Here is a 25890-nt window from a genome sequence, read left to right as displayed (position 1 = left end):
ACTTTTTCTTCCTCTATTTTTGTCTCAAATTCTTTTTTCATTTCTTTTGTAAAAAAAACATTTGAAATAATTTTGCTAAACAAATGTAGTCTTTTTTTTCACAGAAAACTTTTATAAGCATCACACTACTTGTAGTGTAGTTTTGTTTGTGCATGTATTTTATTGACATAGATAATAATATTGTCAATATAAATATTGATGTTTATTATGCACAATCAATATTTACATTGTGGTAAGTTTTTTTTTTAATTCAGTCTTTTTTTTTTATTTTGCAATGTACATGAGTAAATAGTGTTGGCGTATTATTTATTTTAGGTTTTTTTGTTGCTTCTTACTTTTGTTTGTTTGATTTGTCAAGTACCATCTGTAGGTCATTGGAATTGAAAATGTATTTAGTAGTAGTAGTAGTAGTAGCAGAGTGTAGGGTAGTAAGTGATGAGTTAAGGCAGGGCTTGAAAGGTATTATTTTTTAGTATACTAATCTCTCATTTGCATTGGGGAAAACTCGGGAAATTTTGCTATTTCTGCCTAGGAGGCTTTCGCAATAACTAAACTCTTTGAATTCTTCTTAGTTGTCTAACCAAGGAAGTACAAAGGCAGTTTCTAGCTATTAAGGAATAGGAGTTTTGTATCTTTAAAGATGCTAAAGTGATCGTTCCTCGTTCATCAATATCATGAGTAATGCTGTCTCGATCCTCTAAAATTGACAATTTTTGTTATACTATAAGGAAGTTTCGAAGCTGATGAAGAACATATATGCCTAATAATGTCTATTCAGCTATTGTGGGACGTTTAAACATAGTTTACTTAAGAATGAGAGGAAGATTGTCTTTGACAAAGAGATTCACAGATCCATTTATCACCAAAGTCATGACAACATCTTAAATAAATGTTCCAAATTTTCGAATTGTATAAAACAGATCAGCGTTTAAATCTCGTTCTCTTAGGAATGGTTAGATCGTGGCTGATACAATGACAACATGAAAGCTTTTGATGCTCCATTATATGAAGGTCGAAACACCAATAGAGTAGATGTTCTTTGACATCACAATACTTTTTCCAAGAGACTGAAATAATGATTGATGATATTAAGCGATCTTCGGACACAGGAGAAAGAAACTACGAGCTACTTCTATCGATCTGAATAAAGTCTAAGATGGGTCGCAATTAAGTTTCTAATCTCTGTCCAACTGTGTGGTCTCCGCTAGGTTAGTGTTCTAGTCTGTTAGACCGGAGGTCGATACCCATTTAAAGCACTGGTAAGGGAGCGTACAGCTGGCCTGATGGTGGCTTTATCTTAGGAGGAACCTCCTTCTTTCCAACTAACTCTCTCCAACTGAGAATCTCTTTGAAAAATATGTAGAATAGATAAGCCTTCTAAAAGGGTCTAAGTTGATGGCGTTAATTCAACTTAAGAATTGGTTGAAATTTTTGACTTGTTTTCAAAGAAACAGTTGACCACTTCTCATAAAGATGGCAGTGTTCTCGAAGATTATCAATGGAATAACGACGTTAGTTCTAGAACCCTATTATATAAGAATACAACGGAGAGAATCGCAAATTCTTCTATCGTTCTGAATGAAGCTTATGATGTAGGTCGGTAAATTACAAATTTGATCACAATGAAGCTTTCAGGTTTCGTAAAAATTTTCAAAACATCTGAAGAACAAATATGATTTCTGAATTGGTCCCGGTTGATGGCTTAAAGTTCATTTTAGAATTGGAATAGGTGCATCGTCTTATATTGATCGGAATGAAGCTTAAGATCACAATAAAGACGTCCAATCTTAAGAAGCTCATGGAAACATGTGAAGAACAGATATACCTTTCGAATTGGTGTCGTAAAGTCAGCCTTAGAATGGTTTGGCATTTAAGCCATGATTCCTTTGGAACAGTTGTATAGTTTCTGATGAAAATTGAAGTGTTTCCGACGATCATCACTCAGTGTTATTTAAGAATACTAAGGAGAGATACGGGATTTTTATCGATCTGAATGGAAATAACATTTTATATCAAAATGGAGTTTCCAAGAAGAAGAACAGAAATTGTTTCTGCATTGGTCTCAGTTGATGGTGTAAAGTCAACTTTAGAATAGGAATAGTTCAATCGTTTCTAATGAAGATTGAAGTGTTGCCGACAGTCATCAAAGTTATGGCAATAGTTTGTTATAAAGAGACTTGGGAATTCTTCTATAAATCTAAATGAAGCCTTAGATGGAGTTCTCTAAATTACATTTCGGATCACAATGAAAGTTTCCAAGTATCGGGAAGATTTTTTATGCAGAGAAGAGAATTGGTCTCAGTTGATGTTTTAAAGTCAACTTTAGAAGACATTATAGCCTATAGGAATAGTTGGATCGTTGTAGATATAGATCGATCGGAATATCTTCTTAATTGGTCACAATTTGAAGACAAAACTGAATCCATTGGCAAAGATGATAAATAGATGATTAAAAGATGAACGATAGCAAAGCGATCGAATCGAATCGATTGTTTCTCAAGATAAACATCAATCCCGTCGCTCTGAATTTATAGTTCTATCTCTCTATATCTCTTATAGTTTCCCAGAAAAGTGGATTTTTGAAGTTTTCACTCAAAAAATTGATTTTGTTGAGAAATAGAAGTGATCACAAATTTGTCTTCTTTTCACTCTAACTCTTATAGTTCGCAAATAACCCTATACCAAAGAGATTAATACCTCGTAACATCTCAAGTTCCTCGTAATAAAGTGACAAATTGCTGAGTGACAAATCAATGAATTTCTTCTTTTAAAACCCTCGATTTCAGTTAGTTACTTATGTTTGTTTGTCAATAAACAAAGTGGTTTGTTTAATTAACACCTTCGACTATTACTATATCTGAGGTGGTGGGGTAACAACAAGAAAACACTAGCAAAACCTTAACCTCAGTCATAGCCAACAGATGATCTTTATTAAACTCCTCTCAGAAGATGCTCTGTTACTATAATTTTGTTATTTTTTAAGCAAGGTGTGACAATGACAATATACACTTGATATATCGAATGATATTCGATATTAAACAACTGATGTTCACTTAATAAATTGAATAATAAACAAGTAAGAGTGTTATATTCGGCTATGCCGAATCTTATATACCCACCATCAAACCTCGTTTGACTAGAATGAAACTTACTTATGTCGAATTTCATCTATATACTCGTATTTTTTAGGCCAGTTATAAGCGTTAAAGTAATTTTCTGAAGGGGACCTTATATAGGGGGTAGGGTCAATTATGGGTCGATCCTAAAATAATTTGGTAGACAGAATTTGGTTCGTATTAAATTTATTTGTGTCGAATTTCATCGCTACATTCGTATTTTAATGAGCGTTGCAGTCATTTTCTAAAGGGGACCTTATATGGGGGGTAGGGTCAATCATGGACCGATCCTCATAAAATTTTTTAGATAGATTTTGACTCGTATGAAACTTACTTATGTCGAATTTCATCTATATACTAGTATTTTTAAGCCAGTAATGAGCGTTAAAGTCATTTTCTGAAGGGGACCTTATATGGGGGGTAGGGTCAATTATGGACCGATCCTCATAAAATTTTGCATAATGATTTTGGATCATAAGAAACTTACTTATGTCGAATTTTATCGCTATATACGTATTTTTAAACAAGTTATGGCTGTTAAAGCTGCTTTTCGAGGGGCCACTTGTATGGGGGCTATCAGAAAATGTGGACCGATATTGCCCATTTTCAATACCAAACAAACCTTACCTGTAAGAAATATTTATGTGAAATTTCAACCCTCTAGCTCTTTCCATTGGGACTCTATCGTGCTTTCAACAGACAGACAGACAGACGGACGGACAGACATGGCTAGATCGACTTAGAATTTAACCCATTAGAGGTCAAATGAAAACCGGCTTTAAGTTTTTGATTTTAGATTTATTTATTAATAAAAACAAGCATAAAAAATCATAAAATGAAAGAAAATTTTAAAAATTTTTTATTGAAAGCGAGTTTTAGGGGGTGTACTCAAATGAGTACACTGACTTCTTAAGTATAAAATTTTTCGAGACATTATTTTTCGACACAAAGTGTTTTAAAACATTTTTTGCACTACCAACGTACTCTGGCATGGAAAATTACGCACCGCAACTGTTATTCTCTTTTTGTGGGATAGTGCCTAGCTCCATCTTGACGTAAACCTTCAGCTATTGGCATAGACTTCCATGATTTCTTTTGTCCACCTTGGCGGATATAATAACGTGAAATGTTTCGGGAAACAAAAGTTGATCCATGGGACTCTCACTGCACATTACATGTAGCCTCCAAGCGTTAGAAATTGTCATATCAAAAGCATTTATGTAAATAAAACCCACCACCACTTCTTATCATGAACAGCAATCCTATACAAAGAGATGGATTGATCGAGATCATAAACCCCAGTCATTCTTTTATTGTGGTTTCTTTGCACCAACGCTTAAGGATTCCTAACGTTTCAATTGTGTCATAGTTGGTTCCCATTGTGCAAACACTAACTATTATTTTTCCATCTTACCAACAAAATACAATTTTCTTTATCGAACATGTAGTCATATGGAGCTCGATCCTACTTCTTCATTTCCTTCCTGGTAGTCAAAGGACACTTTCTGGTTCAGTTTTCCCTGACAGTTCCAGTTGCACGGTATCCTAATTTTTTAAGATCGAGGAGAAGATTTGCAAAAACATCAATTGTCCCAGGAATATCTTGCGGTAGGGCTGATGAAGTCATATCATACTCAACACCTTCATCTTCGCTGTTTAGTATACTCGGATTAGGTGGTATGATAGCCATATCAATTTCTTCGTCTTCACTATCAGCGAAAATGCTATCAACGGCCTCTTGAAGCCCTTTGAAACTCTGCTGGACCGTAAAACGTATATCGCTCATATTTTAAATCTAACAAAAGAATTAAATATTCTTACTAATGGATACTGTCATTGTACTCAAACGAGTACAGCCAACTTTATACCTTTCTATTTTTTTTATTTTCTTATTTCTAAGTATTTTTTGAATCCTGTATGTTTCGTTGTTATTATTTTTATAAAAATAATGCATAATTACCAAACAAATTTTAAAATTGTTTCAAATATTTACAAAATATTTTACTAAACCACACAATGTATTCGACTCACAATATAAACTGATAATTCTGCATAATCAACAGAAACTAAGTATAAATTATTTTTCTGCAGCTCTTTTTATTGTTGTTTTGAAACTAAATAAGGGTACAACGTTTGCTGTTTCGTTAGTTTTGCTGGGATACACGTAAAAATACAACTGTACTCAGTTGAGTACGGTGACTTCTAATGGGTTAATGAGGACCCAGAATATATATACTTTTGTGGGTCTATGACCAATATTTCGATGTGTTACAAACGGAATGACAAAATCAATATACCCCCATCTTTTTTGATGGTGGCTATAAAAAAACACTCTAAACTTCAAAGTCAATAACAGCAAAAACATTAGTTTAACTACTAACTAACACTAAACGATTATCATTTAGTATTTGCTGCTGCTACCACATCAAATGTTACACACATCTGCTACTACATACTACGTTTAATCCTATTTCAGCCTCTTCTCTACCACCTTCGCAGTTAAAAGTGTTTATTTAACGTTTAATTTAATTTATAAGTTTTTTTTTCTTTCGCATGCTTGTGTTCTTTCTTTTCTGCTTATTACGACTATAAACAATACAAATAAATTTATTTAAAGTTGACTTTTCAATATTAATTTATTTTAACACATCTTTATATTTATTAAGCGAGTGAGTGTGTGTTTGTGTTTTTTGTTTTATAATTTTTTGCTTTCTGTTTTATTTGTTTTTTATGACACTTTTCGATAAATGTGTCATTTAAAAATTTCATTTAAATAAATTAATTTAACTAAGGAATGTGGGAGTATCAATAGTGTGTGGCGTATGTTTTAGTTTTTTTCTCACTGTCTTCTCTTTTACCCGTTTTTTGCTCTACTGTGTGTAAGGAAGGCGAGGGTGGTTTGAGTGGTAAAATAATAAATTTTTTAGCGAGAGTTCGAATCTCTAGTTTTCAAATAAAACTATCGGTTTTTGTGAGAGATAAAAGTGTTTCCAAAGAAAAAATGAATTCGCTAGTTTCTAAGAAAAATTTATGTTTTTGTTCAAAGCATCGGTTTTGGTGAGAATGAAAAACGATCATAGATTTTGGTGGTAAATAAGCGATTTTATGTTTTCACTCAAATATTGGGTTGGTGAGAAAAAGGGTTCTATAAATCGACTTTCGAATAATCGAACAAGTTGACTATTTTGTTCCACAAAAGTCGATAACTCTACTATCGTCTATGAAAAAAGTCGAAAAGTTGACTTTGTAAATATGTAAATGTCGAAAAGTCGTAAAAAGTCGAAAAGTCGGCAAAAGTCGAAAACTCGTAAATGGTAGAAAAAAAGTAAAAAGAAATCGAAAATTTTTAAAAAGTGGAAAAAAGTCGAAAAAAATCGAAAAGTCGGAAAAAGTCAATCAGTCGAAAAATCTCAAAAAGTCGTAAAAAGTCGATAAGTCGGAAAAAGTCGAAAACTCGACTATTTATAAAATACTAAAAGTATAAAAATCGACTTTTAAAGAGTCGAAAAGTCGACTTTTAACTAAATGCAAAAAGTCGAAAAGTCGACTTTTCGTTTCAACTATAGAACCCTAGTGAGAAATACAAGTGATCTAGAACTAGAACTGCACTAGAATTGAACTAGAACTGAAGAAGAACTGAACTAAATCTGCACTAGAACTAAACTAGAACTGAACTAGAACTGAACTAGAACTGAACTAGAACTGAACTAGAACTGAACTAGAACTGAACTAAAACTGAACTAGAACTGAACTAGAACTGAACTAGAACTGAACTAGAACTGAACTAGAACTGAACTAGAACTGAACTAGAACTGAACTAGAACTGAACTAGAACTGAACTAGAACTGAACTAGAACTGAAGAAGAACTGAACTAAATCTGCACTAGAACTAAACTAGAACTGAACTAGAACTGAACTACAACTGAACTAGAACTGAACTAGAACTGAACTAGAACTGAACTAGAACTGAACTAGAACTGAACTAGAACTGAACTAGAACTGAACTAGAACTGAACTAGAACTGAACTAGAACTGAACTAGAACTGAACTAGAACTGAACTAGAACTGACTAGAACTGAACTAGAACTGAAACGAACTGAACTGAACTGAACTGATAGAACTGAACTAACTAGAACTAGAACTAGAACTAGAACTAGAACTAGAACTGAACTAGAACTGAACTAGAACTGAACTGAACTAGAACTGAACTAGAACTGAACTAGAACTGAACTAGAACTAACTGAACTAGAAGTGAACTAGAAGTGAACTAGAACTGAACTAGATCTGAACTAGAACTGAACTAGAACTGAACTAGAACTGAACTAGAACTGAACTAGAACTGAACTAGAACTGAACTAGAACTGAACTAGAACTGAACTAGAACTGAACTAGAACTGAACTAGAACTGAACTAGAACTGAACTAGAACTGAACTAGAACTGAACTAGAACTGAACTAGAACTGAACTAGAACTGAACTAGAACTGAACTAGAAACTGAACTAGAACTGAACTAGAACTGAACTAGAACTGAACTAGAACTGAACTAGAACTGAACTAGATCGAACTAGAATCTGAACTAGAACTGAACTAGAACTGAACTAGAACTGAACTAGAACTGAACTAGAACTGAACTAGAACAGAACTAGAACTGAACTAGAACTGAACTAGAACTGAACTAGAACTGAACTAGAACTGAACTAGAACTGAACTAGAACTGAACTAGAACTGAACTAGAACTGAACTAGAACTGAACTAGAACTGAACTAGAACTGAACTAGAACTGAACTAGAACTGAACTAGAAACTGAACTAGAACTGAACTAGAACTGAACTAGAACTGAACTAGAACTGAACTAGAACTGAACTGAACTAGAACTGAACTAGAACTGAACTAGAACTGAAATAGAACTGAACTAGAACTGAACCATAACTGAACCATAACTGAACAAGAACTGATATTAAACAAACTAAACTAAACTGGAACAGAACTAGAACTGATCTGGAACTGAACTAGACTGAACTAGAACTGAACTAGACGACTAGAACTGAACTAGAACTGACTAACTAGAACTGAACTAGAACTGAACTAGAACTAGAACTGAACTAGAACTGAACTAGAACTGAACTAGAACTGAACTAGAACTGAACTAGAACTGAACTAGAACTGAACTAGAACTGAACTAAAATATAACAACTAAAACTTAATTAATAATAGACTTTTATGATTTCGATGGTAGACTTATTCATTTTCGTTTTCTGTTATACTTAACACACCACCCACGTAAATATTAAAGTACATTTTTTAATCATGTAGCATTTTGTGTTTACAGCGATATGTTCGAATTTGTTGTTGAATGAATAAGCTTGAATGTTGTTGGATGAATACGAGTGGAGTCTGGTCGATGGGATTTAGTTTCCCAGGAATATTTAATTGTTTATTTAGAATAGTTTCGAAACAATGTTGTTAATTTTTATTAATGATCATGCACAAGGTATTTTTCCAATATAAATTGTTTACTATTTATCAGGTGATTTAAAAGTGGAAGTAATATTTTATTGTGTTTATTGATATGCCTGGAAACTCTTTATTAGTACATAATATATTAATATTTTAATTTGTTTGATGTTGTAGAGTAATAATCCGTTAGACATGTTTTAGAACTAAAAGTTTTGTTTAAACAATTTTGTTGGGGAATGGGAAAATATAAAGCATAGAATCATCTATTGAAATATTTTAAAAAATGATCTACAGTGATCTTTCAATATTTAATTCATCAATTTAACCAAACAAAAATTTATATTTTAAATTCTTTTTATCAACTACATGGCTTATTTTGAAAACTAATCTTCAATTATCCCCCTAATGTTCTACCGAACCCCAAACAAAGCCTTTCGATTTCTTTTTATAATATTTTTTTGCCATCATTCCATGCCAAATAACCAAAAAAAAGTCTTCTGCTTATTACTTGAATACATTGTTTCCAATTTTTTCTAATTCGCCAATAAACTATCAATTGATTTCTTCATTGTTCTAAAAATAGCCTGCACATCTAATTACTAATTTTTTTAAAATTCAACATTGTCTTAATTCTGAAAAAAGAACATTTTATAGCTGACCTATTTCAATACATAGATTGATTGTTGTCTGTTTTCTTTTAGATTTTTGTTGTTGTTTTCATTAATATTCTTTAAAGAGAATAAATTTTGTTTGCAATAAAATTTGAAAATTAAATTCCAATCACATTCGTTCAATTCAATTACTATATAATAATAATACGAATACAAGTACGAGTATATAATTAAATTTAATTTCGAAAAGAATACAAAAAAAATTTTTATTATTTTTTAATGTCTGATTGATATTAAATAATTATGTTAATAAATTGTTTTCACAATGGGCGATGTGAGAAGTTTTAACAGAGGGAAGAATATCTCTGAAATAAAAATGAATTAGAACTGAACTAGATCTTAATTAGAACTGAACTAGAATTTAACTAGATCTGAACTAGAACTAAATTGAAATAGAACTAAACTAGAACTGAACTTGAACTGAACTAGAACTGAACTAGAACTGAACTAGAACTGAACTAGAATAGAACTGAACTAGAACTGAACTAGAACTGAACTAGAACTGAACTAGAACTGAACTAGAACTGAACTAGAACTGAACTAGAACTGAACTAGAACTGAACTAGAACTGAACTAGACTGAACTAGAACAACTAGAACTGAACTAGAACTGAACTAGAACTGAACTAGAACTGAACTAGAACTGAACTAGAACTGAACTAGAACTGAACTAGAACTAGAACTGAACTAGAACTGAACTAGAACTGAACTAGAACTGAACTGAACTAGAACTGAACTAGAACTGAACTAGAACTGAACTAGAACTGAACTAGAACTGAACTAGAACTGAACTAGAACTGAACTAGAACTGAACTAGAACTGAACTAGAACTGAACTAGAACTGAACTAGAACTGAACTAGAACTGACTAGAACTAACTAGAACTGAAATAGAACGGAAATAGAACTCAACTAGAACTCAACTAGAACTGAACGAGAACTGAACTAGAACTGAACTAGAACTGAACTAGAACTGAACTAAAACTGAACTAAAACTGAACTAGAACTGAACTAGAACTGAACTAGAACTGAACTAGAACTGAACTAGAACTGAACTGAACTAGAACTGAACTAGAACTGAAATAGAACTGAACTAGAACTGAAATAGAACTGAACTAGAACTGAACTAGAACTGAACTAGAACTGAACTAGAACTGAACTAGAACTGAAATAGAACTGAACTAGAACTGAACTAGAACTGAACTAGAACTGAACTAGAACTGAACTAGAACTGAACTAGAACTGAACTAGAACTGAACTAGAACTGAACTAGAACTGAACTAGAACTGAACTAGAACTGAACTAGAACTGAACTAGAACTGAAATAGAACGGAAATAGAACAGAACTAGAACTGAACTAGAACTGAACGAGAACTGAACTAGAACTGAATTAGAACTGAACTAGAACTGAACCAGAACTGAACTAGAACTGAACTAGAACTGAACTAGAACTGAACTAGAACTGAACTAGAACTGAACTAGAACTGAACTAGAACTGAACTGAACTAACTGACTAGAACTGAACTAGAACTGAACTAGAACTGAACTAGAACTGAACTAGAACTGAACTAGAACTGAACTAGAACTGAACTAGAACTGAACTAGAACTGAACTAGAACTGAACTAGAACTGAACTAGAACTGACTAGAACTGAACTAGAACTGAACTAGAACTGAACTAGAACTGAACTAGAACTGAACTAGAACTGAACTAGAACTGAACTAGAACTGAACTAGAACTGAACTAGAACTGAACTAGAACTGAACTAGAACTGAACTAACTGAACTGAACTGAACTAGAACTGAACTAGAACTGAACTAGAACTGAACTAGAACTGAACTAGAACTGAACTAGAACTGAACTAGAACTGAACTAGAACTGAACTAGAACTGAACTAGAACTGAACTAGAACTGAACTAGAACTGAACTAGAACTGAACTAGAACTGAACTAGAACTGAACTAGAACTGAACTAGAACTGAACTAGAACTGAACTAGAACTGAACTAGAACTGAACTAGAACTGAACTAGAACTAAACTAGAACTGAACTGAACTAGAACTGAACTAACTAGAACAACTAGAATGGAACTAGAACTGAACTAGAACTGAACTAGAACTGAAAAACTCAAATAGAACTGAACTAGAACTGAACTAGAACTGAACTAGAACTGAACTAGAACTGAACTAGAACTGAACTAGAACTGAACTTGAACTAAACTAGAACTGAACTAGAACAGAACTAGAATGGAACTAGAACTGAACTAGAACTGAACTAGAACTGAACTAGAACTGAACTAGAACTCAAAGAGAACTGAACTAGAACTGAACTTGAACTAAACTAGAACTGAACTAGAACAGAACTAGAATGGAACTAGAACTGAACTAGAACTGAACTAGAACTGAACTAGAACTGAACTAGAACTGAACTAGAACTGAACTAGAACTGAACTAGAAACTGAACTAGAACTGAAATAGAACTGAACTAGAACTGAACTAGAACTGAACTAGAACTGAACTAGAACTGAACTAGAACTAGAACTGAACTAGAACTGAACTAAAACTGGACTAGAACTAGAACTGAACTTAAAATATCGATTTTAGAATAACATATTTTTTAAAATTATTTTCTTTTGTCTAATACCAATTTGAACTAAGTTAGTCATAGTAAATCGATCATTTGATTAATGTTTACGGGTGTAAACTTTAAAAATAATCTGAAAGCATTAACTGTTAATTTTATAAACCGTTAATTGTCATACACTTAGACACTCCTATAACAGTAATATTTTTAGAAGGTTATACATATGCACTTATAAAACTGATTACTTACTTAATCCTGTTTACAATTGTGGATTTAAAAATAAAATTTTAAAATTGTAATTGTAAATTTCTAATTTTGAGCGACTGCATGGAATGCTCTACTCCAGAAACTTAATTAGAGACAAGACTTTACTAATTAATAAATTTTATAAATTCGAAAAATAATTAAGATCTAAACCACTTGCATTCAAAAGAAAATAAAATCTATAATTCTCATCCTAAAAAACAGGAAACTTTTTCCCGATACTTGTCCGATTTTCTAGATAGTTTCAAAACAATTAGAAAAATCGCTTTTTACTCTTCTTAAGTGGCATAAACTATTCATAGATTTGTGATAAAATTAAAAACTAGTAAAGGATCTCTAACCAAAATCTAAATCAGAAAACTTCCTGTAGGGTATCCCCTAAAAAATACTCAATTAAAATTCTTATAGAATAAAAAAACCCATTTTACAATTAGTAAATAACAAAATAGTAACTTTTCAAAAAACTAAATACAATAATAATTCAACATTCAATTTATATAAATGGCACAAATCATAATCACTTGATTAATCGCCCGATCAATTGACAATCGTAAAACGTGGGTTTGGTACCTGCTAAACCTTTAGAAAAGCAAACCAACAAATCATATCAAATCGAATCAAATCAATAGCACAAATGAAATACAAAAAATCAAAGTGTAAAGTGGTAAACAACCTTCATTATTGTTGTGACATTAAATTAAAAAAGCAAAAAAAAAAAATAGGATTTAATCGACAACTTGCAACTACGTAGTACGTACTATATAAAATCAACATACAAACAAACAGACTTACAACAACGTTTTTTTATAGTAATTTACGACAATACAACTACAGCAAAATTGTCTTGCTCGTGCTAAACAAATTCAAGTGTTTAGGAAACTAATAAATGCTCGTAATAAACTCTGGTTTATAACTGCAGCAGAAAAAAAAATAATGAATCGTGTTTTAAAACACAGCACAACAGAAAGCGTTTAAGCGCCAAATGTAATGTCAAGTTAGTATTTTATTTATTTTTATTAACACTAATTGGAGCATTTGTTAAATGCCGCATTTATTTAGTTTAACTATATAGTCTGTCTGTCTGTCTGTCTATCTTTATGTTTGCCTCTAGGTTTTCATGGGTCTTTCTTAGTCAGTCCATCGTCTTGTTTAGAGTTTAAGCTTTGAGCTGAGCCTGCCAACATTACCACCACCATCACCTTGTTAAAAATGTTTCGCATTTTGTATGTCACAATACACGCAGCAACAACAACAAATGGGATAAATATTTGTTACAAGAACTAATTTGAAATGAGCAATAAATTTTTGAAATGTTGTAACACCTTTGGTGGAAATTGTCTTCAGATTTTTTGTTTATTTTTATAAGTTTCCCGGCAAAAAAGTTATTGTAATGTCAGAGGAAGGCCTCCGGTAGGTTAGAAGTTAGTGTTCTGATTTATCAGACCGGAGTTCGTGGGTTCCATTTGAGTGAAAGCCACTGTTAAAGAAGCGTATTGGGACCTAGGTGTATTTCTGCGGATGTCATAAACTAAACTAAGCTATCTATCTATCTATCTATCTATCTATCTATCTATCTATCTATCTATCTATCTATCTATCTATCTATCTATCTATCTATCTATCTATCTATCTATCTATCTATCTATCTATCTATCTATCTATCTATCTATCTATCTATCTATCTATCTATCTATCTATCTATCTATCTATCTATCTATCTATCTATCTATCTATCTATCTATCTATCTATCTATCTAACTAACTAACTAACTAACTAACTAACTAACTAAATAACTAACTAACTTAATCAAGGTTCACAAGATAATCATTGCATTTGATCGGCATAACAAATATACTCTGGATTTATCTTACAGAAGCACGGAATCTGTATATGACCTTGTTCGTATCGACCTTCATATCTACGCCTTCAGTGCTGCGGAGCTTACCAGATCTTAAGATTAAGAACATGCTGGGTTTCTAAGGCTTCTTACCTCAATCTAGAACCAATTATTTTACGCTACATACGCACTAAGTCAAAATTCCTTTATAGATCGCGTGGTACCGAAGTTAATAAAGAATCAATTTAACACCAGGATTTTAAAAAAATGGGTCCAAGCGGCAGATGAGTAAGCTAGAGCAGAATCTGCTTTAAATATCTTCAGTTCAACATTTGTTTCAATTCCGTTGGGGTCTACTAAAGGAACCATATTAAGTTTCTTTCCTAAAAGATCTTAAAATAGGTGGTTTAACCTAGATACATGAAAAATGTGGCACTCTTTCATTGAAAGAAGACTAGTGATAAACCGAAATACACGGGACATACTGAGGTTGTTTGCGGTAATAACTGGAGATTGGATGCTAGGTAGACAAACAAGTCGACTTTGGACCCTCAACCTACTTATCAACCTACCCTGCCCTAAAATGAATTGGCAACTAACTTGATGAATTATCTAGATTAAGATAACTTATAGCTAAAAGTCGGATCTACTACTACAACTCTGATGAGTGTTGTGGTATTTATGAGTCCCTTCGCTACACTACTATTCTGGACTGATCTGATGATATCGCAAAAGGACCTTCAGTAGTTAAATGACAATGACAATAAAGATAAAATGGATCCTACACACTCTATCAAAATTATAGGTGATTTTTAATGTTAAATCCTATTAACAGCCAGAAGAAAAATTTAGCTGACCTGAAGCTAACCTAATAGATTCTTTCTTTTCTCTTTAGCGATAGGATTCATTTCCTATACACTTCTCTCACACAATCATAGAACTGTTTTATAATTGCTGGAATCATCTAACCATAGGATGTTGAAGTTTATATTTGGAACCATTGCTTCCCAATATTCCTCTTTTGTTGATTTTTGGATTATTAATTCGACGTTATCATGAAAAGAACTATAGATTGAAAATGTCCTTGAACTTTAGATCTTAGAAAACAATAAAATCGTTTTATGTCTCATTTCCTACTCTCTTAGTATAAGATCTATAATTTCTACCGGAGCTAATGATCAGAGGTTGTCTAAAGGCTGACTGAAACATTCTTTAGGCGTTGAATAATAGTCATTCCCTCAATTAAATAGTCCTATCTTTTCTCTTAAAGATACATTTTTTTAAAAATATTGAGTCAAAAGCTTCCCAACTTTGGAACCTAGAGAACGATAAAAGCTTTCATCCTATCACTTCCTTTTCTGTTGATATTTGGATTACTTATCCGACGACATCAGACCTCCTCCAACTTATTATTATTCCTTTTCACTCCAACTTTTAATTACTTTCCCTATGACCAGTAGAATCTGGTCTTTGGAATACTATATCAATAATTTCCACCAACTTTTCCCAGTCATCGAGTGTATTTTCCATTTCTTTTCCAATGTCGTCTGTCCGTCCACGTGCCTATCTAACTAACCATTTGTGTACTTTATTTATTTATTCTTTTTTTGTTATTGTTGTTGTTTCATTTAACATGAACTAATGATTGTGTGGTGGGATCATAAACTATTTTAAATCAAATTGAAATTTCTCAAGAAGTTGTTTTTGTTGTTGTTGTCTGTAGTTTATTTAATTTTTTTTTTTTGCAATCATGGTTTTATTTATTTTATTTTCCCTCATTTATTGGCCTGTTTCTGGTGTTGTTTAGTTGTAATTAATGACCTAAATGAGGTAATCAATTTGTAATTTAATTGTTGCTGCTGATTTGCATGGCAATTGATTTGAATTGGGTATTAACTTGTTGTTCTGTGTGTTGATTTGATTTTTGTTCTTGTTGTTCACTTAATTAGAATATTTTTCTATTTAGTTCAATTTTAGCCTTAGGGAAATATAAATATAAAAACATTTTTGCATATCTTAGGCATATTAACAACAATATGTTTAAATACTTATTAAATTCAAATTGATGTCTAATGATAAATGATTTAATTATATAGATGGATAAAAGACAGTAATAAATAAAATGGTGTGTAATAAGGTGGTCAACAGTGTAAGAAAACTATGATCGCTTTAACTTCAATAAAAAAATTTAATGGAAAAATTAGCTTATTTTGATGAACTAAAACTGTAATGGAACTGATCTAGAACTGATCTAGAGCTAATCTAGAACTGATCTAGAACTAATCTAGAACTGAACTGGAACAGAACTAGAATTGAAACTAGAACTGAACTAGAATTGAACTTGAATTGAACTAGAATTGAAACTAGAACTGAACTAGAATTGAACTTGAATTGAACTAGAACTGAACTAGAACTGAACTAGAACTGAACTAGAACTGAACTAGAACTGAACTAGAACTGAACTAGAACTGAACTAGAACTGAACTAGAACTGAACTAGAACTGAACTAGAACTGAACTAGAACTGAACTAGAACTGAACTAGAACTGAACTAGAACTGAACTAGAACTGAACTAGAACTGAACTAGAACTGAACTAGAACTGAACTAGAACTGAACTAGAACTGAACTAGAACTGAACTAGAACTGAACTAGAACTGAACTAGAACTGAACTAGAACTGAACTAGAACTGAACAAGAACTGAACTAGAACTGAACTAGAACTGAACTAGAACTGAACTAGAACTGAACTAGAACTGAACTAGAACTGAACTAGAACTGAACTAGAACTGAACTACAGAACTAGCTAGAACAGAACAAGAACAGAACTAGAACAGAACTAGTACAGAACTACAACAGAACTAGAACAGAACTAGAACTGAACTAGAACTGAACTAGAACAGAACTAGAACAGAACTAGAACAGAACTAGACAGAACAGAACAAGAACAGAACTAGAACATAACTAGAACAGAACTAGAACAGAACTAGAACAGAACTAGAACAGAACTAGAACAGAATTAGAAACAGAACTAGAACAGAACTAGAACAGAACTAGAACAGAACTAGAACAGAACTAGAACAGAACTCGAACAGAACTAGAACAGAACAGACAGAACTAGAACAAAACTAGAACAGAACTAGAACAGAACTAGAACCGAACTAGAACGGAACTAGAACAGAAACTAGAACAGAAACTAGAACAGAACTAGAACAGAACTAGACAGAACTAGAACAGAACTAGAACAGAACTAGAACAGAACTAGAACAGAACTAGAACAGAACTAGAACAGAACTGAACAGAACTAGAACAGAACTAGAACAGAACTAGAACAGAACTAGAACAGAACTAGAACAGAACTAGAACAGAACTAGAACAGAACTAGAACAGAACTAGAACAGAACTAGAACAGACTAGAACAGAACTAGAACAGAACTAGAACAGAACTAGAACAGAACTAGAACAGAACTAGAACAGAACTAGAACAGAACTAGAACAGAACTAGAACAGAACTAGAACAGAACTAGAACAGAACTAGAACAGAACTAGAACAGAACTAGAACAGAACTAGAACAGAACTAGAACAGAACTAGAACAGAACTAGAACAGAACTAGAACAGAACTAGAACAGAAACTAGAACAGAACTAGAACAGAACTAGAACAGAACTAGAACAGAACTAGAACAGAACTAGAACAGAACTAGAACAGAACTAGAACAGAACTAGAACAGAACTAGAACAGAACTAGAACAGAACTAGAACAGAACTAGAACAGAACTAGAACAGAACTAGAACAGAACTAGAACAGAACTAGAACAGAACTAGAACAGAATAGAACGAGAACTAAACTAGAGCCGAACTAAAACTCAAATAGATCTGAACTAGAACTGAATTGAAAAATGTTTAAAATTTAACACAAAATTATTCTATCACTCCCGCCTTTGTTCTACAAAAGTTTATACCTCAAAAAAACCCCCGACCTTGACCTGGTCACTTTAGAAACCACATGTTTAGAATGTGTTTTATTAATATATTAAATGATTTTTTGTTTAGTGGCATTTAAATGAAGGTGTTAATAAATTTACATCATCGATTTTATTAGCAGCACTTAAGACAGTTTATAATTCAATTAAAATTGTTTACATTCAACGCGTTTTTGTTGTACAACAACTGGTCTCTGGTGTTGTATGTTGTTCTTGTTTAAATTAAATGTTAAACAAAAAAAAAAAAAAAAAAAAAAAAAAAAAACAATAAACCACCATTAAAACAAATTCAAATTAAAATAAAAAATGTTTAAAACCTCAAGAAACGAGAACAATAAATACTTCAATATGCACCGATTCGAAAAACCATCATTATTAACAACAACAAAAAACCAACGGTATTATAATACAACACCGACAACAACATTGTTAAATATATTGTTTACACCAAAAACCAACAACAAAAAATATGAAAAATTAAAAGGTGTTAATCATACGCCACCGTGCCAACGCAAATAAATAAATTAATTTAAATTACATGTATTTAAATTTTTATTGTAGATTTATTTATTGTTTATTATTTTTATATTTTTTCAATATTTTTTTGTTCACTTGTTTTTTTTTACTAAATGCTAAAACATTCTACCCACGTTTCTAAAGAAAAAACGTTAATAAAATATTAAAAATCAAATTACAAAAACATAAATGTTTATAAAAAAAATAATATAAGTATAGTAATAACAACAAATACAGTTTAAATGCTAGAAATCTCCACCCCAAAGTGGCATCAAGTAAGAAAAAAAAACAAAAACAAACGGTGCCAAAACACAAACAACACTGTTGTTAGATTTTCATGTAATTAATCATTTTACATTTGTAAATGAAACGCAAAAAGTGACAGGCCCACTTCAAACACAAACACACACACATACAAATACGCTTATTTACATATACAGACGTACATATATGTAAATGGATATATTCAGATATATAAATATGTACGTGAAACGTACGTAATCCGTCATATAACGACATGATTGTTTTAAGCCAGAAATGGAAAGGAGTACAATCTCTAATACTGCGATGAAGAAAACGAAGTATACAAGCTAGAACTGAACTATAACTGAACTCGATCTGATATCAAACAAAACTCGAACTGATCTCGAACTAAACTAGAACTGAACTAGAACTGAACTAGAACTGAACTAGAACTGAACTAGAACTGAACTAGAACTGAACTAGAACTGAACTAGAACTGAACAAGAACTGAACTAGAACTGAACTAGAACTGAACTAGAACTGAACTAGAACTGAACTAGAACTGAACCATAACTGAACAAGAACTGAACTCGAACTGATATTAAACAAACTAAACTAAACTTGAACAGAACTAGAACTGATCTGGAACTGAACTAGAACTGAACAAGAACTGAACTAGAACTGAACAAGAACTGAACTAGAACTGAACTAGAACTGAACTAGAACTGAACTAGAACTGCACTGGAACTGAACTAGAACTGAACTAGAACTGAACTAGAACTGAACTAGAACTGAACTAGAACTGAACTAGAACTGAACTAGAACTGAACTAGAACTGAACTAGAACTGAACTAGAACTGAACTAGAACTGAACTAGAACTGAACTAGAACTGAACTAGAACTGAACTAGAACTGAACTAGAACTGAACTAGAACTGAACTAGAACTGAACTAGAACTGAACTAGAACTGAACTAGAACTGAACTAGAACTGAACTAGAACTGAACTAGAACTGAACTAGAACTGAACTAGAACTGAACTAGAACTGAACTAGAACTGAACTAGAACTGAACTAGAACTGAAATAGAACTGAACTAGAACTGAACTAGAACTGAACTAGAACTGAACTAGAACTGAACTAGAACTGAACTAGAACTGAACTAGAACTGAACTAGAACTGAACTAAAACTGAACTAAAGCTGAACTCCGAGAGGACCACTCCACCCGCCAGGCTGTAGCTGTGAAAAATCTTAAATGGTCATTAAGTTTTGACTCAGATAACTAATTAAGGTTGAATAAGATGTAATTGCCAATAAATCCGTTTCTCTTGGCGTCTAGAGCAGAGAAGATGGAAGACCGTTTCTTCCTTTTCCCTGCCTTTACAACTGCGACAGTATTGTTTGAAGGGGAAAACCAAGCCGATCTGAGTGTTTGCCTATCAGGTTATTTCATCTATTTTCAGCCTTCTGGCTAGCTCATCTGTCTACACATTGCCATATATCAGGATATTATCTGACAGGCGACCCATCCTTGGCAGATTTTTCTTGTATTGCCTGATTAATGAAAGAAGTGCCGCATGGATATCGACTATAAAGTGTACAACAGGCTGAGAACTTGATTCTAATACTACTTGTTAATCCGAACAGGAATAGAACTTGAAGATATCTAATCAATTTATTTCTTTAAGAAAATGAATAAATTCCTTTATATTCTCCTATTTATCATTCATATATCTCTCAATCTTTACATTAAGATGTAAAATTTAAACAGAAAAAAGATTACAATGAAATTAAATAAATAAAAAAACGTAAATTCTTTCTTTTTGATTATTATTGTAGCTAAAACATTTATAGAATTAAATAAAACGCACATGCATGCATGAATGCTGTGGTAGACAACAATAAAAACTATATACATCAACTAACAACAATCATCATGCCTCTTCTTTCCAGTCACTCAGTCCGTCATGCAGTTACACAAAACCGAAAAGAAATGAAACAGTCAACATCATATGTCCGCATGTGTGACTTTTATGAAAATTGTATGAATTGTGCGCCTGCGCCACAGTTTTATAGACATTTAAGACGCTAATGATAATTGTTGTTTTGCTTTTATTGTTATTACATGTGGTAGTAGTTCGTACGTACGTAGTGTTTTTTTGCTATCAATTCATACTTGTTGTACAATTACAATTCCACATTGTAAATACGTCAAGGAACGAGTAGAGTAGTGCAACAAGTTTACTAATGTAAGACGAATGTCAATTTCATATGTAAATACAATTACGAGTATAATACAACACAATTATATCATGTAATTTAATATTATTGAACACTGTTTCCTCGTATGATGACTATAATACTTAATGAAGGTAGAAAGAAGATTGTAATACTAAGCTGCTGTTTGTTTTTTTAAATACATCTCGTTTATTTTTGGAAGATCATTTAATTATTAGAAGAATCTGATGATAATTTATACAACTAACATTAGATGGAACTATCAAGTGTATCTATACTAGTTTAATTAGAAACAATTCCAGTTCTGTTCTAGTGTTGTTCTAATTCTGTTCTAGTTCTGTTCTAGTTCTGTTCTAGTTCTGTTCTAGTTCTGTTCTAGTTCTGTTCTAGTTCTGTTCTAGTTCTGTTCAAGTTCTGTTCTAGTTCTGTTCTAGTTTTGTTCTAGTTCTGTTCTAGTTCTGTTCTAGTTCTGTTCTAGTTCTGTTCTAGTTCTGTTCTAGTTCTGTTCTAGTTCTGTTCTAGTTCTGTTCTAGTTCTGTTCTAGTTCTGTTATAGTTTTGTTATAGTTTTGTTATAGTTTTGTTCTAGTTCTGTTATAGTTCTGTTCTAGTTCTGTTCTAGTTCTGTTCTAGTTCTGTTCTAGTTCTGTTCTAGTTCTGTTCTAGTTCTGTTCTAGTTCTGTTCTGTTCTAGTTCTGTTCTAGTTCTGTTCTAGTTCTGTTCTAGTTCTGTTCTAGTTCTGTTCTAGTTCTGTTCTAGTTCTGTTCTGTTCTAGTTCTGTTCTAGTTCTGTTCTAGTTCTGTTCTAGTTCTGTTCTAGTTCTGTTCTAGTTCTGTTCTAGTTCTGTGCTAGTTTTGTTCTAGTTCTGTTCTAGTTCTGCTCTAGTTCTGTTCTAGTTCTGCTCTAGTTCTGTTCTAGTTCTGTTCTAGTTCTGTTCTAGTTCTGTTCTGTTCTAGTTTTGTTCTAGTTCTGTTCTAGTTCTGTTCTAGTTCTTTTCTAGTTCTGTTCTAGTTCTGTTCTAGTTCTGTTCTAGTTCTGTTCTAGTTCTGTTCTAGTTCTGTTCTAGTTCTGTTCTAGTTCTGTTCTAGTTCTGTTCTAGTTCTGTTCTAGTTCTGTTCTAGTTCTGTTCTAGTTCTGTTCTAGTTCTGTTCTAGTTCTGTTCTAGTTCTGTTCTAGTTCTGTTCTAGTTCTGTTCTAGTTCTGTTCTAGTTCTGTTCTAGTTCTGTTCTAGTTCTGTTCTAGTTCTGTTCTAGTTCTGTTCTAGTTATGTTCTAGTTCTGTTCTAGTTCTGTTCTAGTTCTGTTCTAGTTCTGTTCTAGTTCTGTTCTAGTTCTGTTCTAGTTCTGTTCTAGTTCTGTTCTAGTTCTGTTCTAATTCTATTCTAGTTCTGTTCTAGTTCTGTTCTAGTTCTGTTCTAGTTCTGTTCTAGTTCTGTTCTAGTTCTGTTCTAGTTCTGTTCTAGTTCTGTTCTAGTTCTGTTCTAGTTCTGTTCTAGTTCTGTTCTAGTTCTGTTCTAGTTCTGTTCTAGTTCTAGTTCTGTTCTAGTTCTGTTCTAGTTCTGTTCTAGTTCTGTTCTAGTTCTGTTCCAGTTCTGTTCCAGTTCTGTTCTAGTTCTGTTCTAGTTCTGTTCCAGTTCTGTTCTAGTTCTGTTCTAGTTCTGTTCTGTTCTACTTCTGTTCTAGTTCAGATCGAGTTTGGTTCTAGTTCTGTTTAAGTTCAGTTCAAAGTTTTGCAACATCTAACGAAACAGTGTAACAATATATCAAACCCATTAAAATTAAACACCTCCACTTAGATAAAAATAAAACCATGTAATCAGCTTAAGAAGAAATAGCCGAGAAGAGAAAAAAACTAAATAAAATCAACTACATACTTCAATCAAAAGACAGACACACTAAGAGACAGATAGACAAAAATGCAAAAAAAAAAAAAAAAAACATTCTCATATATTTGTTAGATAAATGAACAAGTCTGACAGATAGATATTTGAAATTTTAAGCGCCATTATTCCAATAGATACGAACGATACGATAGACGACGACAACATTATTATTTGTCTATAATAAATTGTCTTTTAATAATTGCACGCATTTGTTAATTTAAGTGTTAATTTATGTTGTTGTAATTGATTTTCTTGCTAATGCTTTATTTTTTTGTTTTTATTATTTTTTGCTACATTAAAGCTAAGCTGTTATTGTTGCTGTTGTTGAGATAACTTAGCAAAATTTATTTTTTATTTCAAGTTTTTTGTATCCACTTCACTTTAATTAAACTACTAATTGGTCGCTGTTAGTGGCAGTTGTTGGTCATTTTTTATAAATTTTTATTTGTCATTTAAACAATTTTAATTCATTTACAATCATTGTTTATTTGTCATATGGTGGTTGTGGCTTTTTTTCTGTTTTTGTTTCTTCCATACTGTTTTTATTGTAGTTCTAGTCCTACTATTGAGCTTTTGATACAGAAATAGAATCATTTTGTTGCTGATAGAGGAGACTCTGGTGGGTATCAATGTCGTATCAGTGTATGTTTTACATCGTATTCAACTTTATAGTTTAACTCTGCGTGATTACGAGAACATTTTTTTCCCGAAAGCCATATGTCCCTCCGTATGTCTGTCTGTGCATAGCAGCAGTCGCCGCCGCCGTCGTATCATCGTTGTCAGTGTTATTGTCTCGTCTGTCTGTCGAGGTGAAGTTTATAAATCACGCGAAAAATTAGCATTAGGAATAATTTCGTTTGCTAATTCTTGTTTCCTTAATTACCAAGAACATAGTAAGTGTCAACATGATTTGACCCCCATTGTTTGCTTTGGCAGGGAACACTTTTTTAAAGTGTTTATTGTGAATTTATTTGCATACGAGTATTAGCCAGTTGTAGACTGGTGTGCAATATGGAATGATTGGAATACAACACGATTTAGAATAGATTTTAGTTCTAGTTTACTTCCAATTCAGTTTTAGTTAAGTTCTAGTTCAGTTCAAATTCAGTTTTAGTTAAGTTCTAGTTCAGTTCAAATTCAGTTCTAGTTCAGTCCTAGTACAGTTCTAGTTCAATTCTAGTTCAATTCTAGTTCAGTTCCAGTTCAGTTCTAGTTCAGTTCTAGTTCAGTTCTAGTTCAGTTCTAGTTCAGTTCCAGTTCAGTTCTAGTTCAGTTCTAGTTCAGTTCTAGTTCAGTTCTAATTCAGTTCTAGTTCAGTTCTAGTTCAGTTCTAGTTCAGTTCTATTTCAGTTCTAGTTCAGTTCTAGTTCAGTTCTAGTTCAGTTCTAGTTCAGTTCTAGTTTAGTTCTAGTTCAGTTCTAGTTCAGTTCTAGTTCAGTTCTAGTTCAGTCCTAGTTCAGTTCTAGTTCAGTTCTAGTTCAGTTCTAGTTCAGTTCCAGTTCAGTTCTAGTTCAGTTCTAGTTCAGTTTCTAGTTCAGTTCTAATTCAGTTCTAGTTCAGTTCTAGTTCAGTTCTAGTTCAGTTCTAGTTCAGTTCTAGTTCAGTTCTAGTTCAGTTCTAGTTCAGTTCTAGTTTCAGTTCTAGTTCAGTTCTAGTTCAGTTCTAGTTCAGTTCCTAGTTCAGTTCATAGTTCAGTTCTAGTTCAGTTCTAGTTCAGTTCTAGTTCAGTTCTAGTTCAGTTCTAGTTCAGTTCTAGTTCAGTTCTAGTTCAGTTCTAGTTCAGTTCTAGTTCAGTTCTAGTTCAGTTCTAGTTCAGTTCTAGTTCAGTTCTAGTTCAGTTCTAGTTCAGTTCTAGTTCAGTTCTAGTTCAGTTCTAGTTCAGTTCTAGTTCAGTTCTAGTTCAGTTCTAGTTAGGTTCTAGTTCAGTTCTAGTACAGTTCTAGTTCAGTTCCAGTTCAGTTCTAGTTCAGTTCTAGTTCAGTTCTAGTTCAGTTCTAGTTCAGTTCTAGTTCAGTTCTAGTTCAATTCTAGTTCAGTTGTAGTTCAGTTCTAGTTCAGTTCTAGTTCAGTTCTAGTTCAGTTCTAGTTCAGTTCTAGTTCAGTTCTAGTTCAGTTCTAGTTCAGTTCTAGTTCAGTTCTAGTTCAGTTCTAGTTCAGTTCTAGTTCAGTTCTAGTTCAGTTCTAGTTCAGTTCTAGTTCAGTTCTAGTTCAGTTCTAGTTCAGTTCTAGTTCAGTTCTAGTTCAGTTCTAGTTCAGTTCTAGTTCAGTTCTAGTTCAGTTCTAGTTCAGTTCTAGTTCAGTTCTAGTTCAGTTGTAGTTCAGTTGTAGTTCAGTTGTAGTTCAGTTCTAGTTCAGTTCTAGTTCAGTTCTAGTTCAGTTCTAGTTCAGTTCTAGTTCAGTTCTAGTTCAGTTCTAGTTCAGTTCTAGTTCAGTTCTAGTTCAGTTCTAGTTCAGTTCTAGTTCAGTTCTAGTTCAGTTCTAGTTCAGTTCTAGTTCAGTTCTAGTTCAGTTCTAGTTCAGTTCTAGTTCAGTTCTAGTTCAGTTCTAGTTCAGTTCTAGTTCAGTTCTAGTTCAGTTCTAGTTCAGTTCTAGTTCAGTTCTAGTTCAGTTCTAGTTCAGTTCTAGTTCAGTTCTAGTTCAGTTCTAGTTCAGTTCTAGTTCAGTTCTAGTTCAGTTCTAGTTCAGTTCTAGTTCAGTTCTAGTTCAGTTCTAGTTCAGTTCTAGTTCAGTTCCTAGTTCAGTTCTAGTTCAGTTCTAGTTCAGTTCTAGTTCAGTTCTAGTTCAGTTCTAGTTCAGTTCTAGTTCAGTTCTAGTTCAGTTCTAGTTCAGTTCTAGTTCAGTTCTAGTTCTAGTTCAGTTCTAGTTCAGTTCTAGTTCAGTTCTAGTTTAGTTCAGTTCTAGTTTAGTTCAGTTCTAGTTTAGTTCAGTTCTAGTTTAGTTCAGTTCTAGTTCAGTTCTAGTTCAGTTCTAGTTCAGTTCTAGTTCAGTTCTAGTTCAGTTCTAGTTCAGTTCTAGTTCAGTTCTAGTTCAGTTCTAGTTCAGTTCTAGTTCAGTTCTAGTTCAGTTCTAGTTCAGTTCTAGTTCAGTTCTAGTTCAGTTCTAGTTCAGT

General features: G+C 32.7%; 1 protein-coding gene across 1 annotated transcript in view; it reads right to left on the bottom strand.

The window, feature by feature from the left end:
- The window catches only part of LOC119607225 (DALR anticodon-binding domain-containing protein 3), a 135470-nt gene that overhangs the window by 79688 nt on the left and 29892 nt on the right, over positions 1–25890 (bottom strand). The window lies entirely within an intron of this gene.

The sequence above is a fragment of the Lucilia sericata genome, unplaced genomic scaffold (genome assembly GCF_015586225.1).
Source record: "Lucilia sericata isolate MDLA Ls3-8-SP2 unplaced genomic scaffold, ASM1558622v1 Contig000678F_arrow, whole genome shotgun sequence".
NCBI lineage: Eukaryota > Metazoa > Arthropoda > Insecta > Diptera > Calliphoridae > Lucilia > Lucilia sericata.
Note: the sequence above shows the minus strand (reverse complement) of the source record. Positions and strands in the feature narration are given on the sequence as shown.